At 44.9% G+C, this 15878-nt stretch overlaps 1 long non-coding RNA gene across 1 annotated transcript in view; it reads right to left on the bottom strand.

Moving 5' to 3' along the window:
• Positions 1 to 6121, bottom strand: part of LOC115587132 (uncharacterized) — a 238268-nt gene extending 232147 nt beyond the window's left edge. Inside the window, exon 1 of the long non-coding RNA XR_003984975.1 lies at positions 5636 to 6121. This is a non-coding gene — a long non-coding RNA (uncharacterized LOC115587132). The remainder of the gene's footprint in view (positions 1 to 5635) is intronic.
• Positions 6122 to 15878: the final 9757 nt, after the last annotated feature.

Genomic DNA, 15878 nt, shown 5'->3' with positions numbered 1-15878 from the left:
TCCTCTTCTCCCCCTGCTTCTTCTCCCTCTTCTTTTCTCTTCACTTCTTTGTTTTTCATTTTTATTTTTATTTTTAAAGTAATCTTTACTTTTATTTTTGCAACAAGCTAAGACAAGTGAATTGAATCCCTACTTTAAGTATTCACTTTTATTCAAGTTTTTAATAGGACAAATTCTTTTCTTTTTGATTTTATACTGTTAAAGTATCACCGCCTGATCCAGAAGAAGTTTAATTAGTTTCAGAATCAGAACTTGACTACCACTATTTGAAACCACCAACAAAAGTCTTTTTCAAGACTGTAATCATCTGATGAAGAACGTTGCAGTCCATCGTCTGCCTCAGAAGCCGTGCAAGGAGTCTCCGTAAATAGAGCCTTTGTGTGCTCCCAGCCGAGATCAACTCTGCCCCCAGCGCTCCCAAGGCGGAAACCCGCTGGGCCTTCGGACCAAGAGTCCCTCAACAGAGTACCGGCCTTCCCTCTGGCTACTGGACCGACGCGCCGTGCCGTGGTCCAACCCAGAACTCTCAAAGAGACCAAGCTTCAGTGCCTCCTGACGCTCAGACAAAACAGGCTGAACGTCTTCATACAGCTGGATCCACACACGTGAGAATGAGTGGTGTCTAAAGTTCTGACTTCTGTCTAAAGTTCTGACTTCTGTCAAAGTTCTAACTTCTATCTTATGAACTTAAAAGAATTAAGATTAGGGTCTCGTTAGTATTAAAAGATTACTCCCGTAATATTTAATATATAAAAACCCGACCCTTTAACTTTACCATCTGCCGACGGTCACACGACTTTATTACTTTCCTAATTGCAGTCTTTACATTTTCTGTTATCTGTTGTTCGTCTAAAATTGTCATGTCTTTTATTTTACCCAAATTATTTAGTCAATAAACATATAATCGTTTGTCTTTGTCTGGAACTTAATTTTAATATGGAGAACCGATGGATACGTGCAAAGAATTCACTACTTCAGAATATTGAGACTGAATATTGATTGATATTGAATAAATTGATTTTGAATGGACTCTAACTGTCCAAGCCAACTTGTACAGTTAGGTGTTTGGAATAATGTCCTCCGGATTATTCCAATAACTAAACACGGAGGTGGTGCCCCCTTTAACGAGTGTAATATTAATTGCTAGTGATTAATAATCATATATATATATCAAAGTAGTGTGTGAGCACTGTCTCCTACATCATATATTTATGGTGCTGCCCATGTCAGGACCGCACACCATAGTATCCTACAAGGGCAAGGACAATTCAATTTGTGAACTGATGACAGCTGTCCGCTCCTTTCAGAGGAAACTTGAGGTGTTCAAAGAAGACCTGCAGTGTACACTTCCCAGCAGTGCAGGAACAGCTTAAGTTCTTTTGTTGATTTGTTGATAAGCCGCTCACCATGTTCATTCAGAACCAATTTCTAATCACTGATGTCAGAGGGTTCACAAAGGAAGTCACACAGCAATTCAAGTGGGAAAATGCTGGGCTTCTCCAGATGCAACTGGTTGATCCCCAAGCAGATGTGGTCCTGAAAGAGCAGTTTGGATGAACTGACCTTGCCACTTTTTGGCTCCAAATGGTCTCTGAGACAGCTTTACCAGGTCTGAGGAAAGCAGCCCTGTACATCTTGACCATGTTTGGCTCCACATACAGCTGCGAGGCAGCTTTCTCCACAATGAACATAATTAAAACTAAATATCGTTCCAGGCTCACCAATGAGCACCTGCACATGTGTATGAGAATGGCCCTGACACCATTCCAGCCCAGATTTAAAATCTTGGCAGGACAAGCTAGAGCTCAATTCTCTCACTGAACAACAGAAAGTGGGGAGGACTTGAGAAACTATAAAACTAAAACTGTTAAGATGTTTTGAGATCGATATGTGTAAAATTGGTTGAGACTGTTAAGTTCAAATTTAGATGGAATGAGATGGAATGTGTGCAAAGTGCATGCATATGTAAGAGAGTGAGAGACAGAGTGTGTGTGTGTTTGTGTGTGTGTCTGTGTGTGTGTGTGTGTGTATGGCGGTATAATCGTTTCAAAAAGCGTGCGCACCTATCAACTGATCGTGTCACTCGCGCCTGCTTTGACGCCTGTGCAGCAAGCCGTGGATGACGTGTAATGTAGTTTCCTCATTGACTTATAATGGCCCCCCGTTCACGCGCACGTTCACGCGTGATGACTGCTTCACGCCGGTAATCACACGACGCGTAGTGACTACGTGTAACATTCATGCGTCTTTATGCAAACGCACGTGTTAACGCTCGCATGAAGATGATTGAACATTTTCTTCACGCGCTTACGCGTACGCCGAAATGACGTGCGCAAACTCTGTCAGGCTTAACAAGAAGCTGCGTACGTATGAAGCAGCGTGTGCACATCTGTCTTTCACTGTTTGACAAATGTTGTTAGGCGTTCACACGTACGTGCGGTCGCAGACTCTGATGCTTCGCAGCCGGAAGTTGATCTGCACCGTGCGCAGCAGTCCGTGTACATGAACGCCTCGTGTAGTTGTTCTGTGTTCCATTTTCATCCAGTAGATGGTGCAATCGATCCAATGCGAGATACAGACATATAGGGTTTTTGCATGACATGATTCATTTTAACCCCAGAGTGAGGGGACAGCCTTCCATTCCGACACAGCCTTCTATTGTGAAAATGCCCCACTCCGAAACACCGCTGTTCCGACCCTCCCCTCAAAACACCGCATTTCCGAAACTGATTTTCAAGTTTACATTACTTCCTACATCAAACACTGCCGTCCGCTCACCGACCGCACTCACACAACTCATTGCTTTTTATTGCTAATAGGCCTATGTCACTATCTTCATTTATTATGTAGTATATTTTCGCTTGCAGCAAACACATTTAAACGTTTGTCTAATCTTTTTACACGCACTATCCGTGGTGCTGGAATCCCCACTTCCAGCCGCACTCGCACAACTCTGAAATAAACTGTGGCCCATGGGTGCGATCTGCCGGGGAATGACCCCTCTGCTCGTCCGTTTTAACATAACTTGTCTTTGTGGAAGGTTAAAAATGTATGAGTGGATCGAGCACTGCTGCTCAGTTTGTCTTTGAAAAAAAAAAAGCAAATGAGAAGACAATAGGCTACCTATGTATTTTTGATTCAATAAAAACTACATGAAATTGATTGTGTATCCATCTCTTATAGCCATAGAGGGGATTATCATGACCACGGGCCCCTGCCTACACACGCAAACTGTGCGCACGCAAAGGCTGTGACATTATTACACTGAATATAATGTCTGCAAACGTAATAAACCTCAAACACCTACTAATAATACTGACCGTGCGTGCAAAATCCAGCTGCTGACCCTCCGCTCCACTGTCACACAACGGATCCCTCTCTATTGTAATTGTTTGCCCGAAAAATAATTTCCATGAAGAAAACATCGCCTGATATTTAAATTCAAATTCCCATTGACAATACAAATCTCAGGAAATCTGGATGTATTGCTCATTTGTACACACAACACTTATCAGTCTACAGGCAAGAATCAAGAATCTAAAGGTTTATTAATTCAATAAATTTCAAATTCGCTTTATTGCCATGAATGCCACAACAATATTGCTAAAGCAATAAAGAACTAACGAAAAGAATACCTAGCACAGTACCGGTATACTAACTGTGTGTGTTTATGTGAAATAATAATAACAATAATAACTTTGAACATTATCAGTTATCAATCTGTGATGTTAATAACAAAATGCAAACATTACAGACTTCAAACCATTTTTCTAAAAGTCTCTGTATTTTAATTGAGAATATTTTTTATATAAATTACAGAAAAGGAAAAGAAAATATGATTTGTTTTACCTATTTCGGCCATAAGTGGTCATATTGACCGCACATCATTTCGCGGGATTTCATTCATTGTCTCTCTTGTCTCTGACCTGGCTCTCATCTACGCTGACGTATATGACGTGTGTTTCCATAACCAAGAAAGTGCTTGGAGACCGTAAAGGGCATTTAAAACAATATTTATTGACAGAAATTATAGAATGGGGTCTGGGGGGAAGGGGTCCGTTATTGTGGTGACTTGGTAACACCGATTCTCCACGACCACCGCTGTCTTCCACTTGCACACTGTCCTCTGCCGGGCGCAGACTCGGGAGCTGTGGGGGAAACGAGATGGCAGTCACTGCACTTTTAAACCCAATACATGCACACCACTTCATTTACGTCCTAAGATCGTTGCTCACACGATGGGGCAGAGTATCAGCTGTTCACCGTCACCTCGGGCCAACATCACTCTCGTCATTGGCACCACTGCTGTCACACCGTCCTTGGGCGCTGGCCTCTTACGCTGTCATGTGGGGGGGGGGGGGGGGGGATCACTACTCGCACAATGGAGGCAGAGTAGGGATGTAACGTATTGGTAATACCACGATATCGTGATAACAAAAGTGTCTCAATATTATTGTGAACATGTATGGTGTGAAATGACGGCAAATACTGTAGATTTTGATCTCATTACATTCCTAGGGCAGAGTATAAACTCACATTTCAATTAGTCCGACAGTCAATGCCCGTCTGCTGGCGACAGCTGTCGTTCTCTTTCTCCTGCTCCTTTCCCCGCGGATCTCACACTCCTCTTCCTCTGTCTGCTCGCTGCAGGTGTAACTGGGTCGGTCTGCAGGCCCCGCCCACTCTGCTGTGTTTGGGTGTAGAATCAGACACTGGCAACTCTTGTCAAACCCTGGTTTAGCCCTGTATCAACAATACACCTGACATGAAAAAGGACAAGCTTAGTGTAGTGTTATGTCTGAAAAGTTCAGTATTGTGTCCTGTTGGACTCTGTTATGTTATGCACTGTGAGTGACAGGGTACTGTGCCTTTAAGGCGTACAGCGGGGATTTGCGGCAAAGGTCGTAAAATGTAAGGTGTGCGGAAGTTCAGTAAAAGCAGCATGGACGAAGCTACATCGTGTGGTCATTGAGTCCTACACAAACATAATATGTAGGTATATAAAATGGTGAAAACCAGACACAACGTTACAGGCAACACTATTTTTTTAAGCTCTCAAAACTCAGTTCTACAGGTGCTTTTCACCAGTGTGACATGTGTCTGAGTGGATCTGTTGTTAAACTATCCTTTTAGTTTCTCAACTGCTGATTAGGAATGGTTGAGGGTGTGAGTGTGACAGATGAGTATGTGTGTGTGGAAGGTATATGAAAGTTGTGTGGTTCTGTAACAGAATAAAAAGCAGTTATCAGAACAGCAGGTACATGGTTAACTATACAGTACCAGGAATGGTAAACAACCAATAGAAATAAGAATGAATCATTCAGCTTAATTAACAACAGCCAATATACAACAATAATACAAGCACATGTACGAGAGTTCTTACTATTAGCAACTAATAAGCATTAACGAGCTAACTGATTAGCAGCACTAACAATATACATTTTCCACCTGCTGCATCAACCCACTCTGCGGAGGCTCTTTTCGACAGCAGGGGGGCAGTTCTGCTGCTTAATACCTTATTATCTTGTCTAAGGCACAGAATGAGTTTTATGAACCCTGTTAAAAGGTTGAGTCTTGAGTTTTTGCCCAAAATAAACGCTAGACTTTTAAAAATGAAACCCGTCTTAATCATCACCTGGCTTCTAGTCCTGTGTGGTGGTGGCTTTGTGTAGCCCTCCCGTTAGCCCCACTAGCTGTCTCTGATGCTGCTGAGTGCTAGGCATGGATCTATTATATCAATACATCCATGGTGCTAGCACGTCTCTCTCTCTCAGCAGCAGCAGTCAGGACGGCAAAGAAAAAGAAATATAGCCTGAGTGAAGCGCTGGATCCGCAGGCCGATTCCCGTCACTGACAACTAAAGCCTAGACTGTAGACTGTTGTGGTGGTGCGCTAACTCGATGCTAACTTTGGCTAGCGGTTAGCATCCGCCGCTAATAACGTCTTCCCAGCTGACCACAATGGCAACATAACACCGGAGGCTCCCGGTGTTGGTGACGGAGGCACCAGCGCTTCTCTCGGACTGTATTTCCTTACCTTTGTGGTCCTGGTAACTGCTGCTGTCAGGGGCAGGAGGCTAACATTACACAGTTGAGCCCGAGAGGAGGGGCCCAGTTTCAATGTTTTGTTTACAAACTGTAACAAGCAATACTCCAGACTCTACTTTTAAACTTACACAACACAAATGACCTATGTATTTATACGTAAATATTACCCCAGTCACCTTTCTTCTTCTTCTTCTTTGGAGGGAGTGTGTGTGAAGGAGCGGAACGGAATTGAGTGTTTTTTCTCTATTTCTACCTATTTTTTTCGGGTTTTTTTCAGTGTGGTGTGTTTATGAATATAGTTGTATTAATTTAGTGTCTTTTGTTATTGTTTTTTTTCTCGGTTAGTTTAGTGTTTGTGTCTTTTGTTTGTCAGCCTGCTCTGAGGAGCTGGGATGGCGTCCAGCAGCGGTTTCTCCGCGCTGACGCGGAAGCACGGCATCAAAACCGGAGCCGGTGTTGTGCCAGAAAACGACTGCTTGCCAAAAAACGACTGACCCCAACGGGAACGCCCATCGGGGGTGTTACTGCAGTCCACAGCATAACTGCGAGGATATGTTGTATTGAGAAGTAGGCTGTCATTCTGTCGTACGCTACAACTTGTCTTTAAATTAACAATCATGAGATGAGTTTTGGTGGTATACTTTTATTGTCGTGGTTGTTTATGCTGCTGCTGCTGTTGTTGTAAGATAAGGAGGCTGCCTGACAAGGTTACAGGGGGCAGTCACTTTTTGACAAAGCCTTGCCAAAAAGTGACTGCCCCTGTAACTCAGGAGTGCAAAGGGCAATATTCACAGAATTTTCTGGAGTTATAGTAGAGGGTAACAGGTGTATGTACAGTGAATTTGGTCAGTGTCACCCTTTGCACTCCTGAGTTACAGGGGCAGTCATTTTTCGGCAAGGCCTTGCCAAAAAGAGACTGCCCCCTGTAACTCAGAAGTGCAAAGGGCAATATTCACAGAATTTTCTGGAGTGATAATAGAGGGTAACAGGTGTATGTACACTGAATTTGGTCAGTGTCACCCTTTGCACTCCTGAGTTACAGGGGGCAGTCACTTTTTGGCGAGGCCTTGCCGAAAAATGACTGCCCTGTAACTCAGGAGTGGGCGTTCCCGTCGGGAGCAGTCATTTGCTGTGAAGAGACCAGTAACACCCCCGATGGGCGTTCCCGTTGGGGTCAGTCGTTTTTTGGCAAGCAGTCGTTTTCTGGCACAACACCGGCTCCCCGTGCAGCGTGGAGGAGGTTGCTCTGGCTGTGGGTGAGATCATCGGGCACGACTCTGTGAAGTCCGCTGCCCGTATGAACAGTGCGGTGGTTCTGTTCCTTGCAAAGGTGGAACAGGTGAACAAGTTAGTGGAGACAGGCATCACGGTGAATGGGTTGTTTGAGCCGGTGACACCGCTGATACTGCCGGCCACAAAAATCACTTTATCAAACGTGCCACCATTTATTAGTGATGAATTCCTAATAAAAGAGCTGTCCAGACATGGAAAAGTGGTGTCACCGATAAGAAAGGTGTTGTCAGGCTGTAAGTCTCCGCTGCTGAGACATGTTGTGTCTCACCGCAGACAGCTGTTTATGTTACTTAACAACAACGATGAAGAGTTTGACTACCGCTTCAGAGTATGTGTGGATGAGTTTGATTATATTTTATTCGCAACTTCATCCACTGTTAAGTGTTTTGGATGTGGCCAGGAGGGACACTTAATCAGGGCTTGTCCTGGCCGCAACGCTCCGGCCGCCCCGGGTGTGGCCGCGGGCAGCCGTTGCCGCCGAGCCGCCCGCTCCTGTGTGGGGGCGGGCGGCGGCGGCGGCGGCCGCTGCTGCCGCTGCCGTCGGTCGACCCATTCCGGCGGTGCGGCGTACGGCCGCGGTGGCCGGCGGGGGGACTGGTGCCGCGGGGCGAAAGAAAGATCCAGGGTCTACCGAAAAACAAGTGGCGGAGATGCAGAGCCAGGCTGAAGAGAGCACTGAGGTGAGTGGTGAGAGGGGGGAGGTGGCAGAGGAAACGAGTGAGGCGACTGGTAAGGATGAAGTGCCAGGTGATTCTTCAGGAAAAGTAGCAGATGAGGTGGACAAAGATGTGGGTGAAACAGGTGGAGGGAAAGAGGCAGGCGACGTTTCTGGTGAAGTGGGTGAGGGAAACAAAACAACAGGTGAACTAGAGGAGGGAGGTGATGCAGGTGAGGAAGAGGCAGACGAGGCTGCAGGTGAGGAAGAGGCAGGCGAGGCTGCAGGTGAGCCAAGTGAAGCAGGTAAAGTAACAGGTGAGCTGTGTGAAAAGGTTGAGGTCGTTGGTGACCAGTGTGAAGTAGGTGAGGCAACAGGTGAGCTGTGTGAAGCAGGCGAGGCGACAGGTGACCAGTGTGAAGCAGGTGAGGCGACAGGTGAGCTGTGTGAAGCAGGTGAGGCGACAGGTGAGCTGTGTGAAGCAGGTGAGGCGACAGGTGAGCTGTGTGAAGCAGGTGAGGTGACAGGTGAGCTGTGTGAGGGGAACACAGTAGCTGAGGAGATGGAGGCCTGTGGGGCTGTGTTGGTGTCTGCTCCTCCTAAGCAGCGCAGCAAGAGGAGGAACATGCTAATTGTGGAGGTGGGTGGTAAAGCTGGATGTCTGGCAGGTAAACCCAGTGCTGCAGAGAACAGAGCAGCTCTGTATGACAGCAGTGACAGTGAGGGCTGTGTGTCTGACAGCAGTGTCCTGTCTCTCACTCAGCAGACTGCTGCTCAGGTGTACCCTGCAAACTTAGTGAAGTCTTTTTTACAACAGACCAAAGGGTTGAGGAACATAACCTTAGAACATCACTTCCCTGATTTACAGGGTTTTTATGATTCCATTAGACATGTTGTAAAACACAGATATGAGTCAGACTTGACAGACCAGGAAGTATTCAGACTGAAAAAACTGATCAATAAAGTCAGGAAACAACTTGGTTTTTAATGACGATGAATGAACAGATTTTATTTTTATTTATTTCATTGATTGTCTTTAGTCTTGTTTTTAACATCTCCATCATTATGGATGTTTTTAAAGTAGGCAGTTTAAATGTTAATGGTGCTAGAGAGATACGAAAGAGGGCAGTAGTTTTCGAAATGGCAAAACTGAAACACATTGATGTCCTCTTTCTACAAGAAACACACAGTGATGTTGGGAACGAGGCAGACTGGAGCAGAGAATGGGAAGGAAAAGTGATTTTAAGCCATAACACCACCCTCAGTGGAGGAGTGGGCTTCCTGTTCTCTGGAGGTTTTACTCCAACCTCTCTGGAGGTCAAACATGTTGTGGAGGGGAGGTGCCTTTTAGTCAAAGCCCGTTTTGAACATTTTAACGTGGTTTTTATCAACATCTATGCTCCAAACAACGGTACAGAGAGGAAACACTTCTTTGAAAAGGTGAATGATGTTTTAAGCAGCTGTGACTCGGAGGATTATTTATTCATGGGTGGGGATTTTAACTGTACTGAAAATGAGATTTTAGATCGCAACCATGCAGAGCCTCACCCAGTATCCCAGCATGCCTTGAGGCAGCTGGTCTCCTCCTGCGACCTGGTGGACGTGTGGAGAAGGATGCACACAGGCTGCAGACAGTACACATGGTCCCACGTTAGAGAAAACACAATCTCTTTGGCCAGACTGGATCGTTTTTATGTTTTTAAACATAAAATCGGTGTTAAAATGTGTAAAATTTTACCAGTTGGTTTTACAGACCATTCTTTGGTTTTATGTAACGTTTTTATCAGAAACATTTTACCTAAAAGCGCCTATTGGCATTTTAACTCTGTTTTAACTGTTGATAAATCTTTCAGAGAGGCTTTTAGCTATTTTTGGAATGATTTTAGACAGAAAAAAAACGAGTTTGTCAGTCTGAGGCAGTGGTGGGACCATGGAAAAGTGCAAATTAAACTTTTATGTCAGCAGCACACGCTCAATGTCACACGTGACATCACCAGATCTATCAGAGATCTGGAGACTGATATTGTGGATCTCGAGTGTGTGAGTGAGTCCACAGGAAATCGAGGATATATTGAAATCCTCAAGACTAAAAAGGTTACTTTAGCCAACCTGCTGGACACTAAAGTACAAGGTGCACTGGTCCGGTCCCGGGTCCAAAACATCACAGAGATGGATGCTCCATCAAGTTTCTTCTTTGGACTTGAGAAGAGACAAGGACAGAGGAGACAGATCCACTCTCTGCTCTCTGCGACAGGACAGGAGCTGACGGAGCCGGGCATGATCAGGAGAAGAACTGTGGAGTTTTATACCTCATTGTTCAAAAGTGAATACAAGATCAATGAAGAACTGATGGACGAGGTCTGTGGAGGACTTCCTCATATGTCCAGAGAGGCTAACTCAGAGCTCGACAGCCCACTGACTCTACAGGAACTGTACGCTGCGCTGCAGAGCATGCAGGTGAAAAAGGCTCCAGGCATCGACGGCCTCACAGTCGAATTCTACAAGGCTTTCTGGAACATCTTGGCCCAAGACATCTTGGACGTCTTTAATGAGAGCCTGGAGTCTGGATCCCTGCCTCTGTCCTGCCGCAGAGCCGTCATCACCCTCTTGCCCAAGAAAGGAAACCTGCAAGACATTAGAAACTGGCGTCCTGTCTCCCCCCTCTGCACGGACTACAAGATACTGTCCAAGGTCTTGGCCAAGAGACTCAGAGGAACCATGGAGCAGATCCTTCACCGGGACCAGACGTACTGTGTGCCCGGCAGGTTTATGGTAGATAATATCTACCTCATTCGGGACGTTTTGGAGGTCTCTAGTTCATTAGGCATAAACACTGGGTTGATCTCATTAGATCAAGAAAAGGCTTTTGACCGCGTTGAACACGACTTCCTTTGGGAAGTCATGGAGAGGTTTGGGTTCAGCGCTGGTCTCATAGCCAAGATCAAGGTGCTGTACAGTGACATTGAGAGTGTGCTGAAGTTTAATGGCGGCTTGTGTGCTCCTTTTAGGGTGCCTAGAGGTGTCCGGCAGGGCTGTGCTCTGTCGGGGATGCTCTATGCACTCTCCCTGGAACCCCTCCTACAAAAGATAAGATCATCTGTTCGAGGCCTGGTTTTACCTGGTTTTAACAGTAGCGTTGTTTTATCTGCTTGCGCTGACGATGTCGTTGTTTTTATCAAAGATCAACAAGATGTGTGTATTTTAAACTCTGTAATCGAGAAGTTTTCTGTTGTGTCGGCTGCGAGGGTGAACTGGAGGAAGAGCGAGGCTCTTGCTGTTGGTGAGTGGCGTGAAGGCCTCCCTGTTCTCCCTCAAAGCCTGATTTGGAAAAGAGAAGGCTTAAAATATCTTGGAATACACATAGGAAACAGCGACATAGAAAAGAAAAACTGGGAAAACATTATAGAAAAAATTGACAGTAAACTAGCTAAGTGGAGGTTCTCCACTCACAAATGTCTTTTAGAGGGAGGGTCCTAGTTTTAAACAACCTGGTAGCCTCTCTATTATGGCACCGGCTAGCCTGTCTGGACCCTCCGTCAGGTCTCATTGCTCGAATTCAGGCAAAGATGGTCAATTTCTTCTGGAGTAAAATGCATTGGGTTCCACAGTCGGTGTTGTTTTTATCCAGAGATGAGGGGGGCCAGGGCCTGGTCCACCTGGCCAGTAGAACAGCCACCTTCAGGATCCAGTTCTTTCAGAGATATCTGACTGGACCTGAGGATCTGGTGTGGAGAGACGTGGCCGGCTGCATACTCAGGCGTGTCAATAACCTGGGGCTGGATGCTGCTCTGTTTTTAAAGGTCCCATATTATGGTAATTTCTGCTTCTTGATATGGTTCCTTGAAGTCTAAATGGAATGTTAGTAACATGCTTTGGTCGAAATAAGCTGAAGGATTGAGCACAGCAGGGTTCTTGAAACACCAGTTTCACAGCCCTGCTCCAGGTGGCCAGTTTCAGTGCCTTTCCCTTTAAATGCTAATGAGCTACTGCGCGCCGCCCACGGTGCCGCCCACTTCTTCCTGCCTGCGGAAGACGTGAGGACGGCATCATGTGACCATGGCAACGGCGGAGTTTCTGGAAGTAATGGCCGCCGGACAACAAGACTGCGGTCCGACCCAGAACAACAAGAGGCTCCAGAAGAAAGTAAGCTGCCAAGAATGAACATTGATGTTTCTCATTGGTTAGTAGTTAAGTTTGTTACCTCGACATTACTTTTATGTTACTGCAGACTAACGAAAGTTTTACGAGCTTACTGGCCGTCGGCCCCGCGTTGTTTCAAATAACAGCCACCTTCTCCTGCCTCCAGTGTTTACAGCATAAAGCTTAGCCAAACCTCAGCTGGTGTCTACTGCTGTTCAGTTGCAGTAACGCGGATGCAATTTAGTAACAGCCGTTACAAGACAAAAGCGTAACCCCATATTATTATTTACCTTTATGTAGCCGGGTAAGTTGATTGAGAACCTCTTATTTGTAGTGACGACCTGTAATTAGCTACTGCCAGCAATTTTCAAGTTTTCAATAAGCCACAGTTGCCCCCCATCACCTCTCTACCAGCAGAATTGTTTTTTTTTACCAGTTACAACGGTTTATAAACTTTAGATATATTACCAAAGAAACAATGCGACGTGATTAGCGATTATAGTTTCCAATGAATAATAAAAATTCTGCATAAAAGCAGGTGTTCCTGTGGCAATTGTGTACAAATGCCTACATAACCGGAGAATATCTGCTGTATGGAAATACCACAAATAAGTGTGAACACTGGGCAAACAAGGTTGTCATTTTGCAGTCTCTCTTTTCTCTAATCTATCGTCACTCACTTACCTTTCATAATTTCTAGGTTACACGAAGACTACAGCAGCTTCCTGAGCCACCATCATGCATGGTGGACCCTCCTGGTCTAGAACCTGTCTGCCTGAATGTATCTGCACTGCAGAATGCACTGAACATTTACCGGACAGACTATGGACCTGTACGTCTGAGGGGAATAGTGCAGTAAGCTTTTAGTCACATAAATACTATTCATTTATCGCAAAAGTGTTATGATGAAAAGTACATAACTGCTTCCTCTATCTTACATTGCTTATAGTTTATCTTTTGCTTATTACCATGAAAATTACATATCAAACAATGAAAACACAGAACAGTCAGGAAAGATGTTTTATTGTAAGAAACATTTGTAAACATGTGTTGACATGAATGAAATAACAAGAAGAAGAAAATATCATGAAGTGAAACAGTTTGACTTTATATATCAACTTCAATATCAATATGAAAATAATAACAAAGAAAGTATCTAGTTGCAATGGGTGTAAACATTCAGTGCTGACTTTATATTGAATTGTGTTCAGCCAGTATAGCCTACAGAAGCTTTGTAAGTTGGTGCTGGGGCTCTCTGGGGTGGAGAGTGAGAGTTGTGCTGCCTGTCTGTGTGGTCCGAGAGGTCTTCAGGGATTATGAGTTTCAGCACCTCGTTCACATATGGGGCAGGGTTCTGGAAAACCTTCACGAAGATCAGGTCCAACAGTGCATCACCGCAGTCTGCAGTGCAATAAACAAAAATGTATGTTAACAGGAAAATTGCAGTAGAACCAAAAAGCCTTGTGCTGTACTGTTGTGAAGTTTCTCTTATTTCTCCTAATTACTTCTTATTTATACATTCTCCTTATTATTTATTTTGAAAACCATCTTAAAAGAATTCAGATTGTAAGTGTTTGTGTTCAACCTTGTATGTGTGATGCCTGTGTGTCCATGTTTATTTTATTTGTGAGGTTCAAATAAAAGATTGTAAAACTTAGGGAATGTCGTCTCTGTCTTCACGGGTTTGGCTCTGCACTCTCCCTTTCTTCCTGGACTTTGGAAAGCTCAGTTTGAAAAGAGGATCTCCTGATGATGTGGTGGCTTGTCCTCTATCAGCCTTCTTATTGTAATGCAGAGCAGCCAGATAGAGTCTTGAACCAAAACATGAAAACAATTGCAAGAAATGGGCAAACAATTTGAAATGTTCTCAACATGTAATCACAGTTTAATTAACCTGCACAGCATTCCCAGATATGGATAGGAGTAACACATGACAGCACTGTTACAGTATAATTCAAGCACTAAAGGCTGCAACGCGTTACGTTTATTTCAGTAACGAGTAATCTTAACGCGTTAACATTTCCAAACCAGTGATCAGATTAAAGTTATTTATTCAAGTCACTGTGCATTACAATTATTTCGGTCATTTTCCTTAGTAAAAATATATATTCTTGCTTTCTTCTTGCGTCTCGGGGAGTGATGTCACGTATGTCTGAAGTCACGTTTTTACCATGAGGATAACTCACGTGTAACACCACGCAGCAACACAAAAATGGAGGGAGGAGAGAGATGCGCGTTTTCTAGCTGGAAATATGGTCATTATTTTGAGTTATTAAAAACAAAAAATCATGAATACTTGGTCAGGGGCCCGGCCCGGCCCGGTCGAGGATAGTGACAGGCTCGGGCTTGGGCAGAGAATCTAAACTCTGTGTAGCAGGCAACAGTACACTCGTTTTGCCCTGGCCCATGCCAACATGTTCCAGCTTAGAAAACGTTTTCAAATGCATTATTTCACAAAATCCTGAAAACTTAGACCCGACGGAGGGTGTGTGTATGTACTGCTTGACCGACCGGGTCTCTGGGTTTGCTTGTGGAGACCGTGTTGATGCGAACTAGAAGCTTGCGGTTAGCATTAGCATGGAAGATCGCAGTTAGCGTTAGCTGGTACTATGTGACACTGCTTGGTTAGTTCGTGTACAATTGCTAAATAAACACAGCTAAATACTTGTACATGCAGACATTTCCCTAGGACACGCATTACATAATGTGCAAGATCAGAAATTTAATACACACAATGATTCTGCTGTAGCACTAACTTGTGTGGTCAGAGAAGCTAACGTTAGCGGTTAGCTGCTAACATTACCTTGTTCTCAATGGTAAAACACACAGTACATCACGCAGGAGTTCAGCCTTATCTACAGGAACACACAGCACATTATTTGTATACTTACATGTCCTTGGTCTGCAAGTATTCCTTTGAGTTTAAGTCTGCCGACTACTCCTGCCTTGTACTGGCCCAAGTTGGTGAAACAGTGAGCTCAAAGTGGTTCGCACACACCAACAGTTTTTTGCCAACTTCAGCTAGGACACTGCAACCGGTTCTTCCCGGTCGTACATTCGCCATTTTCTAACCGAGCGAAAAAAAATGGCGCCGTTTAGATAATTCCTTCGGGTGTGGCAAACCTTCACCTGGGGCGGTGCCACCAACCTAGGGGGACGCGTCTAATCTGTCGGTGACGTCACCGACAGACTATCTTCAACTGGCCTGTATAAGCACACATTTTCTAAAGGCGGAGAAATCAAAAAAGGGAGGGGATGAACTTTTTTCATACCAGAGGGGATTGTAGACAGGCCGGGGATGCATATTATTGATAGAAAACCGCTCTAAGGTGTATTTTCCATAATATGGGACCTTTAACTGATTTAAAATTTCTAAAGTTAGGTGGGTTGCCTCCTTTTTATCAGGGTGCTTTTAAATCCTGGGCGCTGTTTAAAAGTGAAAGAAGTGAAAAATGTGACTCTCTGTACTGGTTGTCAAAGGAGCCTCTGATCTGTGGTGCCAGGCTGGACGTGTGCTGCAGCGCCGTGCCTGGGCTGATGGGGGCGCTGTGCAGCTCAAACATTGTCTGCCTAAGCCAGCTGGTAGACGCAGCAGGACCGGCGCTCACAGAAAGCCAGGCTCTGAGCTCGGTGCTGGGGGTGCGGTCTGTCCACTTGATACAGAGGAGCCTGGAGCTCTGGAGGAGAAGGCTGACAGAGAGGGAGAAAGTCCTCCTCCTCAAACACAGCAGGGGAGGAGCTGA

This window comes from Sparus aurata, chromosome 1, assembly GCF_900880675.1.
Source record: "Sparus aurata chromosome 1, fSpaAur1.1, whole genome shotgun sequence".
Classification (NCBI taxonomy): domain Eukaryota; kingdom Metazoa; phylum Chordata; class Actinopteri; order Spariformes; family Sparidae; genus Sparus; species Sparus aurata.
This window is presented reverse-complemented; position numbering and strand designations above follow the sequence as displayed.